General features: G+C 33.7%; 1 protein-coding gene across 1 annotated transcript in view; it reads right to left on the bottom strand.

Annotated features, from left to right (window-relative positions):
- LOC114336990 (zinc finger protein 91-like) overlaps positions 1-13,302 on the bottom strand; it is a 251,669-nt gene that overhangs the window by 68,025 nt on the left and 170,342 nt on the right. The window lies entirely within an intron of this gene.

The following is a 13,302-nucleotide window of genomic DNA, read 5'->3' on the forward strand; positions in this document are numbered from 1 at the left end:
GTGACAAATCCAATGATCAAGTCAAACATTTTTTCATTCATAATGGCTTTATGCATTAATTCTTGGGGCTCACCCAGAGGGGACCCCATCCTCAGCTGCAGCGAGGTTCGCCCTGCATGATATACAGGGCATACGAATATCACGTGGTACGCGTCATCTACCACTCCACACTCGGTACACAGATCGTCCTCAGTCTTTCTTATACGATATGTATATGCCCGAAAGGATCCATGCCCCGTCAAAAATTGTGTGAAATAATAGTTAACGCGCCTGTGTCTGCATTCATACCACCTCACTACATCAGGGCTTTGCCTGTTTCTCTTGACCACTGATCCTGCCAACTTTCCAGGCTTCTTCTTCTTTCTTCTGGTCCTGAACTTATAGCTCCGTTACCCCTTCGATGCATTCGTACCCTCTCCTCTGTCAGAATGTGCACCGGCACAGCTCCGGCCACTACCTGTAGAGCAACGGTTGATACGGTTCTGTACGCGCTGCACACTCTGATCAGGGGTTTTCTTTGTGCTCTGAGAAGCATGTCTCTGTATTTGGCTTTATTTACAACTTCATGCCATACTGGAGCCCCGTATAATATTATTGACATAATGGATTGTAGCATTACTGCCCGTTTGTGTGATCCAGGGCCTCCTATATTCGGCATTAATTTTTGTAGGACTGAGGTCCTTGCCTCCGCTTTCCGACATGCTTCATGTATATGTGGGCCGAATGACCTTCTGTCGTCGAAGATTATTCCCAAATACTTAACTGTTTTCTGGGGTTTTAGTTCGGAGCCTCTGAACCGAAAATTAATGTCTTTTCGATCCCGCCGTCCCCTCAAGATAATTATCTCAGTCTTTTCTACTGCCAATTTTAAATCGTTGTTCTCTATCCATTTCGCGGTTTTTTCTATTGCTGTGTTTACTTTATGTATGATGCCCCGATTCGTGTCGTCCTCGATTAGTAGGGCTAGGTCGTCTGCGTATGCTATTGCCCTTACTCCTTGTGTTCTATTTACCTCTAGTACCCCATTGTATAATATGTTCCATAATGTGGGTCCCAGGACTGACCCTTGGGGTACTCCAGCAGTCATATTCATCTTATTTTTCTTCGTTATGCATACGCTTCTTTCCGATAGGTAGTCCTTTATTATATTGGACATGTAATCCGGGGCCCCCAGCTCGACAATCCTGTCGATAATGAGGCCCCAGTTCGCCGAGTTGAAGGCATTTTTAATGTCCAATAGAACAAGTACCACCCACCTCTTTCTACTTGTTTGTGCCGCGTCTCTAATCCAGATCGCTGCGTCTACTGCTGATCGACCTTTTCGAAATCCGAATTGTTGACTGGATAGAGCTCTCTCACTTGCCAATACCCCTTCCAGCCTCTTCTTCACAAGAATTTCATAATACTTGCCAAGACAGTCTAGAAGGCATATCGGCCTGTAGGAGGATGCCGAGTCGGGGGGTTTCCCAGGCTTGAGTAGCAATACCAGATTTGCTTCCTTTAATTCCCTGGGAAACTCTTGATTCCGCAGTAGATTGTTAAATACTCTTCTGATCAAACCTGGTTTCTCTGTTGCTATTATCTTCAGTGCCTCGGGTGGCAGACCATCGGGGCCGGGAGCTTTACCCGATTTGATTTCCTGACCAGCGGCTTTTATTTCTTCCTCCGTAAACTCCTCCACTACCGTGGGGAAAATCTTCAAGAAAGCTTGCTCCTCCTTGGCAGGAAAGAGAAGTTCCGCAGATTCACGCCGCTGGTCTTCGTCTAGTCTGTATGGGGCGATCATTTTGAGAGACTTCATTGTTATTTTGTATGCGTCTCCCCATATGTCATTTTCTAGCGCGTCTATCAGATTCTGCCACCTTTCCTTTTTCTCTTTCTTTATTTTGTTGTTTAGATTCCTCTTCGCTGTTTTATATATCTCATTGAGCTCGGGGTTGCCCTGGCTTCTTGTGTAATTCCTCCGAGCTCGGAGGCACACTTCCCGTAGTTCTCTTATCTCATCCGTCCACCAATAGGGGGTTCTTTCGTTATTTTTTGTCTTTTCTGTGGCCAACTCAACGGCATTAGCGAGTGTCTTCCTGAGTTGGCCGAGATCTGTAATTGCATCTTCGTCGATTTTTTTAATCTCCGACAGGTACCTGTTTTTGTTTAATATTTTCTCTCTTCGACCTATCGGTTTTCTTAGAACCCTCCCTTTAACCATCACCTCGTACGTTATGTAACAGTGGTAGGTGAATAACTGTTCGTCGAGGACATCCCAATTATTTATGCGTCTGGATAGCCTTTCGGTTGCAATGGTTACATCAATATGTGATTTGCTAGCCCCTCTTACGAATGTGGGTTTGTTGTTATTGAGTACATGGAGGCCAGCCTGGGCTATCCATTCATTCCAGAACTCTCCCTTCTCATCATTCATGGGAGAGCCCCATGACCTAGATTTTGCGTTGATGTCCCCGACAATCATTATTTGCTTCTCTCTTGTAGCGATGCTCATTATTTCATCTACTTTTTGTTTGTAGGCTCTGATGGGTATGTTTGGAGATATGTAGCATGCCAGGAGACAAAAATCCTTCATCTTAATGAGAATATAATTTCCGCCCCTGACTATGCCACGCACGCCAAGATCTTTATTTCTGAAGAGCACCGCCACGTTTTTGTTTGTATCCTGCACCCAAAAAGAACCCTTCCTTTAACCATCACCTCGTACGTTATGTAACAGTGGTAGGTGAATAACTGTTCGTCGAGGACATCCCAATTTTTTATGCGTCTGGATAGCCTATCGGTTGCAATGGTTACATCAATATCAATATCAAGGAGGTTACCTGCGTACAAATGAACCCATAATAATTTTTTGAAGTTAGATTTCTTTAGGCGCGATCGGGAGTGAATGTAAATGTGCGCGAATTCATCAAAAAAGTTGGTTCCACGCGCAGATATACGTTAGCTCTGATTGGGTATCCAATATGGCGGCTGTGGTTAAAGAATATGTTGTCATTTTTATTAGGCAGTGGATAGGTAGCCGGTACCGGTGACTTTTTCCGTAGCTGGTAGCTGGCTTTTATTGGTTAAGCAATTAAGTGGGCGGAACTACTGGTCGACGAGTTGGTTGCCGGTACCGGGGGTACCGGGTACCGGTAATACATTAGGTAATGATGTATTAGCATGTGTATTACTCACGAAAATTATACAAAACAGCTGCATTTACATTATACATTTTCAATGATTGTGCGAAATAAGTGCATTTTATTTTAAATAATTATTTTCAAGAAGTGTGCATTTTTATGAAAAAGTAATAAAACAGATCACAAATAATTAACTCAGAGATCAAGTAAAACTTTATTAAAAAAATTAAAAAGTAACAATAGTTATGATTATTATTGTACCCCGGCAGAACCAAAATTTAGTCCCCATCACAGATAATCAAATTTGCCTGATTGATGCAGTTCTGCAGGCAAAACTCTGCTTTTCTGTATGAACAAGATCCTATAGATTTCCATGTTTCACAAGTTACCATAGTTTTAAAATTGATACCGAAACAAGATTAGAAACTATTTGTTTTTAAACGCTTTTATTTAGTTCAACAGATTGCGTCAAATCTTTGGATGTTAATTTGACTACCTTTTCTTCCATGCAAATGAATGAAAATTTGCAAACATATGCATTCGCGGGAACAATACAAGAATAGACAACAAAAAAATTTTTGTTTATGTTTATTAATTGCTTAAATAAAAAAAACGATTTTAATGGAAAGAGGGCTTAATTCTCTTGTTTTTTACAATGTAGAAACTTGAAACTTTTACGGATTGTAGCTAATGATATAACCTATACATAATTTCACTTTTTACGTTATGCGTCATAAATAAACAATAAAGTTTTAAATTTTGAACACTCATATATTTGTTTATACAGTACGATGCAAATGAAAGGAATAAATTCGTTATTTCGTAAAAAGGCGACTTTAAGAAAAAATCCCGAAAGAGGTCGATTTTTATTTTTAAATTACGATATTTTGGCATATATGTCATACTAGTGACGTCATCCATCTGGGGATGACGTAATCGATGATTTTTTTAAATAAGAATAGGGGACATGCGATAGCTCATTTGAAAGGTCAGTCAATTCTTTATTCATGAATATAAAAATTTATATAATTATTTGTACAGGGTGTCCAAAAATAATTTTTTAATTAAATTATTTGACAAAAAAGAAGAATGTATGTAACTTATTTAACTCAGAATACATTTTACAGTTGTCCGTAAACATAAAAATGTGTATTTCAGAAATAAACATTGTTTTTCGATTAAATTAAATATTCAAGCCATCTCCCGCCAGCCACCTGCCTCTGGGAAGTTTTAACATTCAATTTAAGCGAAAAGCAATGATTATTTGTGATATAATCATTTTTTCCTGGTTTCTGACAGCAGTAAAATGTATTTAAATTTAAATTTAATAAGTTACACACATTCTTCTTTTTTTAAACGCTTTTCTTTAGTTCAATAGTTTGCGTCCAATCTTTAGAGGTTAATTTGCCTGCCTTTTCTTCAATGCAAATGAATGAAAATTTGCAGACATATGCATTCGCGGGAACAATACACGAATAGTCAATAAAAAACAATTGTTTATGTTTATTAATTGTTTAAATAAAAAAAAAGATTTTAATGGAAAATGCTTAAATTCTCTTGTTTTTTACAATGTAGAAATTTGAAATTTTTACGGATTGTAGCTAATGATTTGAACTATACATATAATTTCACTTTTTACGTTAATTGTTTACGTTATGCTTCACAAATAAACAATGAAGTTTCAAATTTTTTGCCGATTCCGACTACTTTTTATGTTTGTACATCATATGTTTTATATACATATTTTAATAAACATGACGATATATTTTAATGTTTGAAAAGTGTAAGACTAAAAAGTAAAAAATAAAAAAATATAAAAAAAAATTTTTTAGGAAACGCTTTTCTTTAATTCCGAGTGACTAAAATTAAAAATATTAAATAATCAACTAAAAAGCAAAAAATAAAGAAATTGAAAAAATCCAACACATTCGTTAAAGAAAAGCGTGGGGCGAAAACCGTTTATTCGATGAAGACGCGCCACGCTTTTCTTTGACGAATGTGTTGGATTTTTTCAATTTTTTTATTTTTTGCTTTTTAGTTGATTATTTAATATTTTTAATTTTAGTCACTCGGAACTAAAGAAAAGCGTTTCCTAAAAATTTTTTTTTATATTTTTTTATTTAAATTCAACTTGATCGGATTGGCTTTTCATTTTTTTTTTGTAAACCAATTACGGTTACATCTTGTCCTTTTGGTCTTTCAACCTTTAATTCAATTCAATGCTTTAAACTTTATACAAAACAAACACAGGAGCACACGAAGCATAGATAAAGAATATATTATATAAAGGATATATTATACTGAATATAGGTATACTACTCAAACACGAAACAAACATAAACATAACCTACACATACCCTTAATTTAGACATGATTTAGAATTTAGACCAATAATAAGCGACTACCGGCTACAGAACAAGTCACCGGTACCAGCTACCTATCCACTGCCTTTTTATTATTATGGTTTTCGTTGTTAAGTTGTGTTTTAAAAGTTGTGAGAACAGAGACAAAATTAAGTTTATAGTTGTACTGACTTTTTAAATAGGTTTCATTTATATTTTTGGACTTATTAATATAGAAAAAAAGAATATGTGTGTACTTTGTACACACGATAGAAGTTATACTTCTATTAAAATTGTGTAGAAAATCTGGCGTTTTTTAGATTTTCTACGATTCCTTAAGGGGAAAGCAATTGCTGGGACGCTCTAGTTCGTCAAAAAAATGACGGATCGACATTATTTATCGAGAATTTACCATGTTTAATGATTTTAAAATTTGACGAAAATACAGCAGAAAGTCAGAAAGGGTCAAAAAGGCCCCTGAAAAAATTATAGTATAAATTTTTTTGACGAAAAACGACGTTTTTTAGAGTTTATACGAGAAAACGGTCCTCACGAGAAAACTTGCATAAAATGTAAATTCAAAAAAAATGTTATATATGTAAATCACAACAGAACATAATTTAAAACATGCATCAAAGATAAAAAAGTTTTGTTTGTCTTTCGTGTGGCCCCTAAAGACGATTAAATATTCAAATTATACCAGCCAGCCCAAAACGCGTCGTGACGTCACCCGGTTATATGTTTACATTCTACACCAATAAAGTAAACAAAATTGTATATAATTTTAAATTAGACATTATAAACCTCAGTAGAAAATACAGTTATGTGATGTTACAAGTGCTTTGATCGTTTGAGTTATTCATAGAAAACTTGTACTTTTACAAAATAGTTTTATTTTCCATAGTAAACCTTCTTTCCTTTCCTTCAAAAACTGTATCAAACTCCAATCTCAACAAACTGGTATATATTATTACAATGACATACGATAAATGTTATTAGAATATAAATATTTTTCCTTTATTCCACGACGACGAGCTCGCCAAATAACCAAGTAGGTGGAGGCCAATAAACTAAAGAAGAAGAAGAATATACCTAAATATAACCATAAACAAAACCATATAGTTAAACTATGTGACGTCACGGGTCGTTTGAACTATTTTAAAATACAGAAGACTTTAAATTTGTACTTCTAAGTTATTATGAGTTTTTGAAACGTGAAATTTTGGAAATCTCATTTTTATACAAAACTGAACATATTACTATGTAATAAAAAAATGTGCAAGTTCCCTATTGCGGGGACGACGGACGCTTCAGTTCATAAAAAATGACGTATTAACGTTATTTTTAATTTTAGGTATTATTTTAAATATTAAAATTGGTTTAATATTTAAATAAAAATACAATTAAAATGTTTAAAATATATTTGTTTCTTACGTCTTAATAATTAGTATACATAATATATAGGGTAATTATCTTTTAACCTACCCTGTATAATATTACAAAAACTTATATTTTAAGAACGAAGAAATCAAGGAGAATCCAAAAATGTAAAAATATACATTTAAAAAAAAGAAGTTACAACCAACTTCCGGTATAACCGGAAGTAGCAAAGAGACCAAAATATTTTCATTAAATAGTTCACACCTCAAAACCCCTGTATTCCGATTTTCATAATTTTCTTACCTTGAGTTCTCGAGATATTTCTAATAGGACTTTTATCTGTCTCACCCTGTATACAGTATGGTGCAAATGAAAGAAATAAATTCGTTATTTCGTAAACCGGCGACATTAAGGAAAAATCCCGAAACAGGTCGATTTTTATTTTTAAATTATGATATTTTAGCATATATATATATATATATATATATATATATATATATATATATATATATATATATAACATGCATGACGTCATCTATCTGGGCGTGATGACGTAATCGATAATTTTTTAAAATGAGAATAGGGGTCGTGTGCTAGCTTATTTGAAAGGTTATTCAATTCTCTATTCGGTAATGTAAACACTAACATAATGATGGATACAGGGTGTCCAAAAATAATTTTTTAGATTAAATTAATTGACAAAAAAAATGTATGTAATTTATTTAATACAAAATACTTTTTACTGTTATCAGAAAACAGAAAAAAATGTTTATTTCAAAAATAAACATTGCTTTTCGCTTAAATTCAATGTTCAAGTCAGCTCCCGCAAGGCACCTGCTTTTTGGAAGTTTAAACAATTAATTTAAGCGAAAAGCAATACTAATTTTTCGAATAAACATTTTTGTTGTGTTTTATGACAGTAGTAAATGTATTTTGAATTAAATACATTACATACATTCTTCTTTTTTTGTCAATTAATTTAATATAAAAAAATTGTTTTTGGACACCCTGTATAAATATGGATGTTGATGTTTATATTACTGAATAGAGAATTGAATAACCTTTCAAATGAGCTAGCACACAACCCCTATTCTCATTTGAAAAAAGTATCGATTACGTCATCTCGCCCAAATGGACGACGTCACTTGTGTGATATCAATTCCAAAATATCGTAATTTAAAAATAAAAATCGACCTGTTTCGGGATTTTTCCGTAAAGTCGCCGGTTTACGAAATAACGAATTTATTCCTTTCATTTGCACCATACTGTATAAATAATCTTCGGATTAAGGCTATGGGTACATAATTCGCAAATATTTTAAGGCTATCCCTACTTTTTCTGTCTTTACACAGCAAATTACGTGTAGTAAAATTCTCTCTGGTATGGAAACTGCAGATGTAAACATTAGGTTGACAGTGACATTGTCATTAGAAAGGTAGAGATGGCTATTTCGGTTTCGTTCAGTTTTTGAATGTTCTTGGATAACCTTTACTTGTATAAATGATAGGATTGAAAATGACACGAATGAAAAATTACTGAAAATAATAAACACACGTCCTCATCTGCTCAATATTATCAAAATTAGATAGACGTCATATCTAGGACACATAATGCACCATAGGGAATTTGAGCAGCTCCAGGTAATATTAGATGGCAAGATCGAAAGTAAAAGGGGTTAAAGAAGAAAGAAAAAATCTTGGCTCCGAAACATCAGAGATTGGACTCACACAACAGGAAATGACTTAACACGTTAATCGCCCAAATGAAGCGAAAAATATCCCACCCCCAGGCCCAACCTAGTTTTTCTAGTAAATATTAGGTCTTTACACTAGATATGATGTACTGACTGTTATAAAGTGCTAGGTTAAAAAAATTCTCTAAAAATGTATTTTGAAAATGACGCCCTACTTATGGGTTTCAGATCCTCTGACGACCGAGCGCCGTGAAACCCGAATATCGGTCATCATTTTTTTCGAGTTCTAACAAGTATGTGCGTGCTAAAATTGTAGATGTTTTGTTAAGTCTACAATCTATTCGTTCAAACTTGTCGGTACTTTAAGGAAAAGTAGAAAAAACAATCCAAAGGATGTAGAGGCCCAAAAATTAAATAAAGGACACATTTACGCAAAGGAAAGTAATACAGGGGTAGGTGTTTTAAAATGGCAGGATAAAGGTGATATTATTTGTCTAAATACTATTCATACTTTGAAACGCACTAAGGGCCGGTTGTTCGAACGCTAATCAACAATGATCATTATCAAATATTTAATTACTGTCACCAGAACTGTCAATGTCAACTTTGTTTGGGTTGCTGAAAACATAATTAATTACAATTATGAGATTTATTATTAATTATGTTAATAATTATTGTTATATTAATTGATTATAGACTCCACAGACTTTTTAACAACCCAAACAAAGTTGACATTGACAGTAATTAATTAAGTATTTGATAATGATCATTGTTGATTAGCGTTCGAACAACCGGCCCTCAGTGATCAAAAGATCCAAAGTTACTGGTTTAACGACCACTCGTACGAAATCAAACAAATGAAATAGAGAATGTGACATAACTTATTCATATTGACAGAACCACTAAATATACAAGAAGAGGAACAGACCTAGAAAATCCATCTCTTACAGTTGGCTATAAATATAGGGCTTTTCATTCACAGTCATTTGTTTCGAGCTTCTGTCATGTGTCACATAATATTAATATATCTACGTCATACGTTATTGATATAATAAATGATACAAACCAAAGACGTATGACGTAGATATATTAATATTATGTGACACATGACAGAAGCTCGAAACAAATGACAATCGATGAAAAGCCCTTTTAAAGTAAGTCATTCATAGCTCTATCCGATCAGTTGAAATCATATTCTTCCCCTTTGCGTAAAGGGATTAAGTGGCATAGAAAACTTGCATTTGAAATATTACTTGGCTCGGCAGTAGTAAACGCTTTTATAATATACAAAACGGTGACAAAGGCAAAAATATCCATTAGATACGGATTTTAGACAGAGCACTGCTCTAAGTATGTTACAAATGGATGAAGTAGATGACCGGAAAGTGCCGGAAAATGATATAACAGAAAGCATATTTCACATAAAGTTGCTTCAAAAGATCGTCGAAAATGTGTTGAATGTTACGCGAAAATAAGCGCTGAAGAAGGCAGAAAAACCGCTCAGAAAAAGGGACCAAAATCAAAATTTTCATGTGATGCATGTAATAAGTTTTATTGTTTGTTATGTTTTTTTGATGTTCACCATTATTCTGTATAATTAATAGAAACTGTATTATTTAAGTAAAATAAAAATATTTTTTCATAAATCCTTATAACTTTTGTGAAACATTTTTAATCATAGTAAACACATAAAAAGTGCCGAGCTCATTCACTAGTATTGCCTACCAGGCCCTTCTGTAAAAACTTTTTATATTGGCCATGAGCCGATGGGTAGAGGGGATTTGACAGCTTTCGCCAGCGCTGTTAGTGGCAGTTTTGTGCATTTATCTGATAAATTTAAATGACGCGCCATGGGTAGAGCAGAGGGAATTTGATGGTTTTCGCCAGCGCTGTTAGTGCAGCGTTGCCACATTTAGTAGATTTCTACTTTTTTGGTAGATTTTTGATATTTTTTAAAAAATTCTAGTAGGCAATATTTTTTAGTACATTTTTGGTATATTTCAACATTTTCTTATGACAAAAATAAAATTTGCTTTTTAATAGTATTTACCCCATTTCTAAATTAATTTTTAGACATTTTGTTACAATTTCCCAATGTCATTACCGAAAATAAGATTCAGGGGTGGGATTCTGTGTACAATCGCTAACACCGCCGACCGCTTTCTATCAATATCAATATATTTGAATTTTTAGTTTTAATTCAAATATTTTCTTGTTTTACTAAGTGTCACTTCAGCATCAACTAGCAAAACTAGAAAATAATTCAATTAAAGCTAAAAATTCAAATATTTTCACGACAATTGACATCGATAGAAAGCGAACTGTAGATATCTACAGTGCACGGAATCTAGCCCCAGGACGTAGATGATGAATATTAAACAGAAATGAAACTGGATTCTGGTGTAACAAACTTGCAGATTTCAAGTAGCAGTGCAATCAGTACCTATTTCAGGTGTTATTGAAGAGTTCTGGCATTCGGTGAGCCTGTTAGAAGCTAACGATGGAAAACTAAAATATCTGAGGCCCAGTCTTTTCACCTCCGAATAAAAGTTATTCGGAGGTTTATTTGACAGATTTACATGTAATCTGCCGGATAAACTTCCTAATAAATATTTATTCGGAGGTGAAAAGACCGGGCCTAATTATAATACATATATATAACTTTGCAAAACAACAAATGTTGTGTTTGTTTGTTTATAATGTAAAATGCGAAATAATTGTTTGAAGAATATGATCCAGACATGCAGATGTTAAAATCAGTGGATGACAAAATATTATATACAAATATTAAATATAAAACTGATTAAAATTAAAAATAGTTGGTCATTTTTGTTCCCCAGTTAAAATATAAAAAAGTTTGGTTTTTGTTTACAGTCATATTAATTTCTAGTTAAACTCCCTCTGTGGCTCAGTTTTAAGAGCGCCTACCTTTGGATCGAAAGGACCGAATGGTCGTGAGTTCGAATCTCACCAGGGTAGAGAATTTTTCGTTTATTATAAATTAATAAATGAAAATAGTTTCTATCCTTGTGGGATCGGTACCCACCGGCATTCGGTGAGCCTGTTAGAAGCTAACGATGGAAAACTAAAATATCTGAGGCCCGGTCTTTTCACCTCCGAATAAAAGTTATTCGGAGGTTTATTTGACAGATTTACATGTAATCTGCCGGATAAACTTCCTAATAAATATTTATTCGGAGGTGAAAAGACCGGGTCTAATTATAATACATATATATAACTTTGCAAAACAACAAATGTTGTGTTTGCTTGTTTCTAATGTAAAATGCGAAATAATTGTTTGAAGAATATGATCCAGACATGCAGATGTTAAAATCAGTGGATGACAAAATATTATATACAAATATTAAATATAAAACTGATAAAAATTAAAAATAGTTGGTCATTTTTGTTCCCCAGTTAAAATATAAAAAAGTTTGGTTTTTGTTTACAGTCATATTAATTTCTAGTTAAACTCCCTCTGTGGCTCAGTTTTAAGAGCGCCTACCTTTGGATCGAAAGGACCGAATGGTCGTGAGTTCGAATCTCACCAGGGTAGAGAATTTTTCGTTTATTATAAATTAATAAATGAAAATAGTTTCTATCCTTGTGGGATCGGTACCCACCGGAGGGACCGCAGACGTTCGGATACAATTAGCGTCTCTGCAAAGACAATGACATCGACTTTGCAAAGTAACAAGACACTTACTCAACACACACACTACACATAACACTAGCTACCTAATTGGTAAAATCCACTGTACCATCACCATGCCAATGCCCATTAGTTGTCGAGGCATTAGCTAAATAAAAAAAATTTCTAGTTAGTCAGCTGTTATTTTTATTATAAAAAGTCCTAAATTATATACAAATATATTAATAAAGTTTTATAGTATATTTTAGTTTTTGATAAGTAGTAAGTAGTTTTGGTAAGTCCCTCTGCCTCCTGCTGCCATATTGTAACAAAAAAATACCTACGCCGAAGACGTCCACCCACCAACTTCACTTAAACTGAAGCAAAATACTACTAAACAAGCACATATTTCAAAAGCGTAGTACATTCTTCTATGTAGGCTGGTAAATAGTAGCAAATACTACGGAGAAAAGCAAATGCTTTTTAAGTGTAGTGAAATCTTCAAAAATGTAGTACGTACTTGAAGCATTAGCATTTACTACATTTTATGCCACCACGGTCACTTTACTTTATAGCTAAACTCGTACCTAGTTACGGTTATCGGAACAAACTCTTATAAAATAATACTTTTATTTGAACTTTAATGACTTGAAATACTTGGATTTTCCATAAATAATATATAAACAATAAATAACTTTTTATTAATTGTACGCCTTACATCAATTATTATTATTCAAATACACTATCAATACTATTTATTAAACAACTCTTTGATTGATTTTATTATCATCGTAAAAGCGTTAAAAAGCAGTAGCAGAATGAACTGCTATATCAAAATCCAAAAAAGGTCGGACACATCTCTACTTGTCACTGTCTTGAGTCTTGTCATAACATTATATTCGAATGAGTGCGTTGTATGACAAAGATAGCGAATGTTCGATTTCCACGGAGCCATGGATTGTCCATTTTTTTCGAATCCTGAAAAAACTAATAAATATTTTTAAAAAATTTAAACACAAAATTAAAGACTAAATTATTATCGAGGGCCGAAAGTTCCTTAGAATATATAAGAAGTTTCTTTCGAATGAGATATTTGAAATTAAAAATCACACTACATTTTCTCTTAGTTTT

This window comes from Diabrotica virgifera, chromosome 9 (assembly GCF_917563875.1).
Source record: "Diabrotica virgifera virgifera chromosome 9, PGI_DIABVI_V3a".
Classification (NCBI taxonomy): Eukaryota; Metazoa; Arthropoda; class Insecta; order Coleoptera; family Chrysomelidae; genus Diabrotica; species Diabrotica virgifera.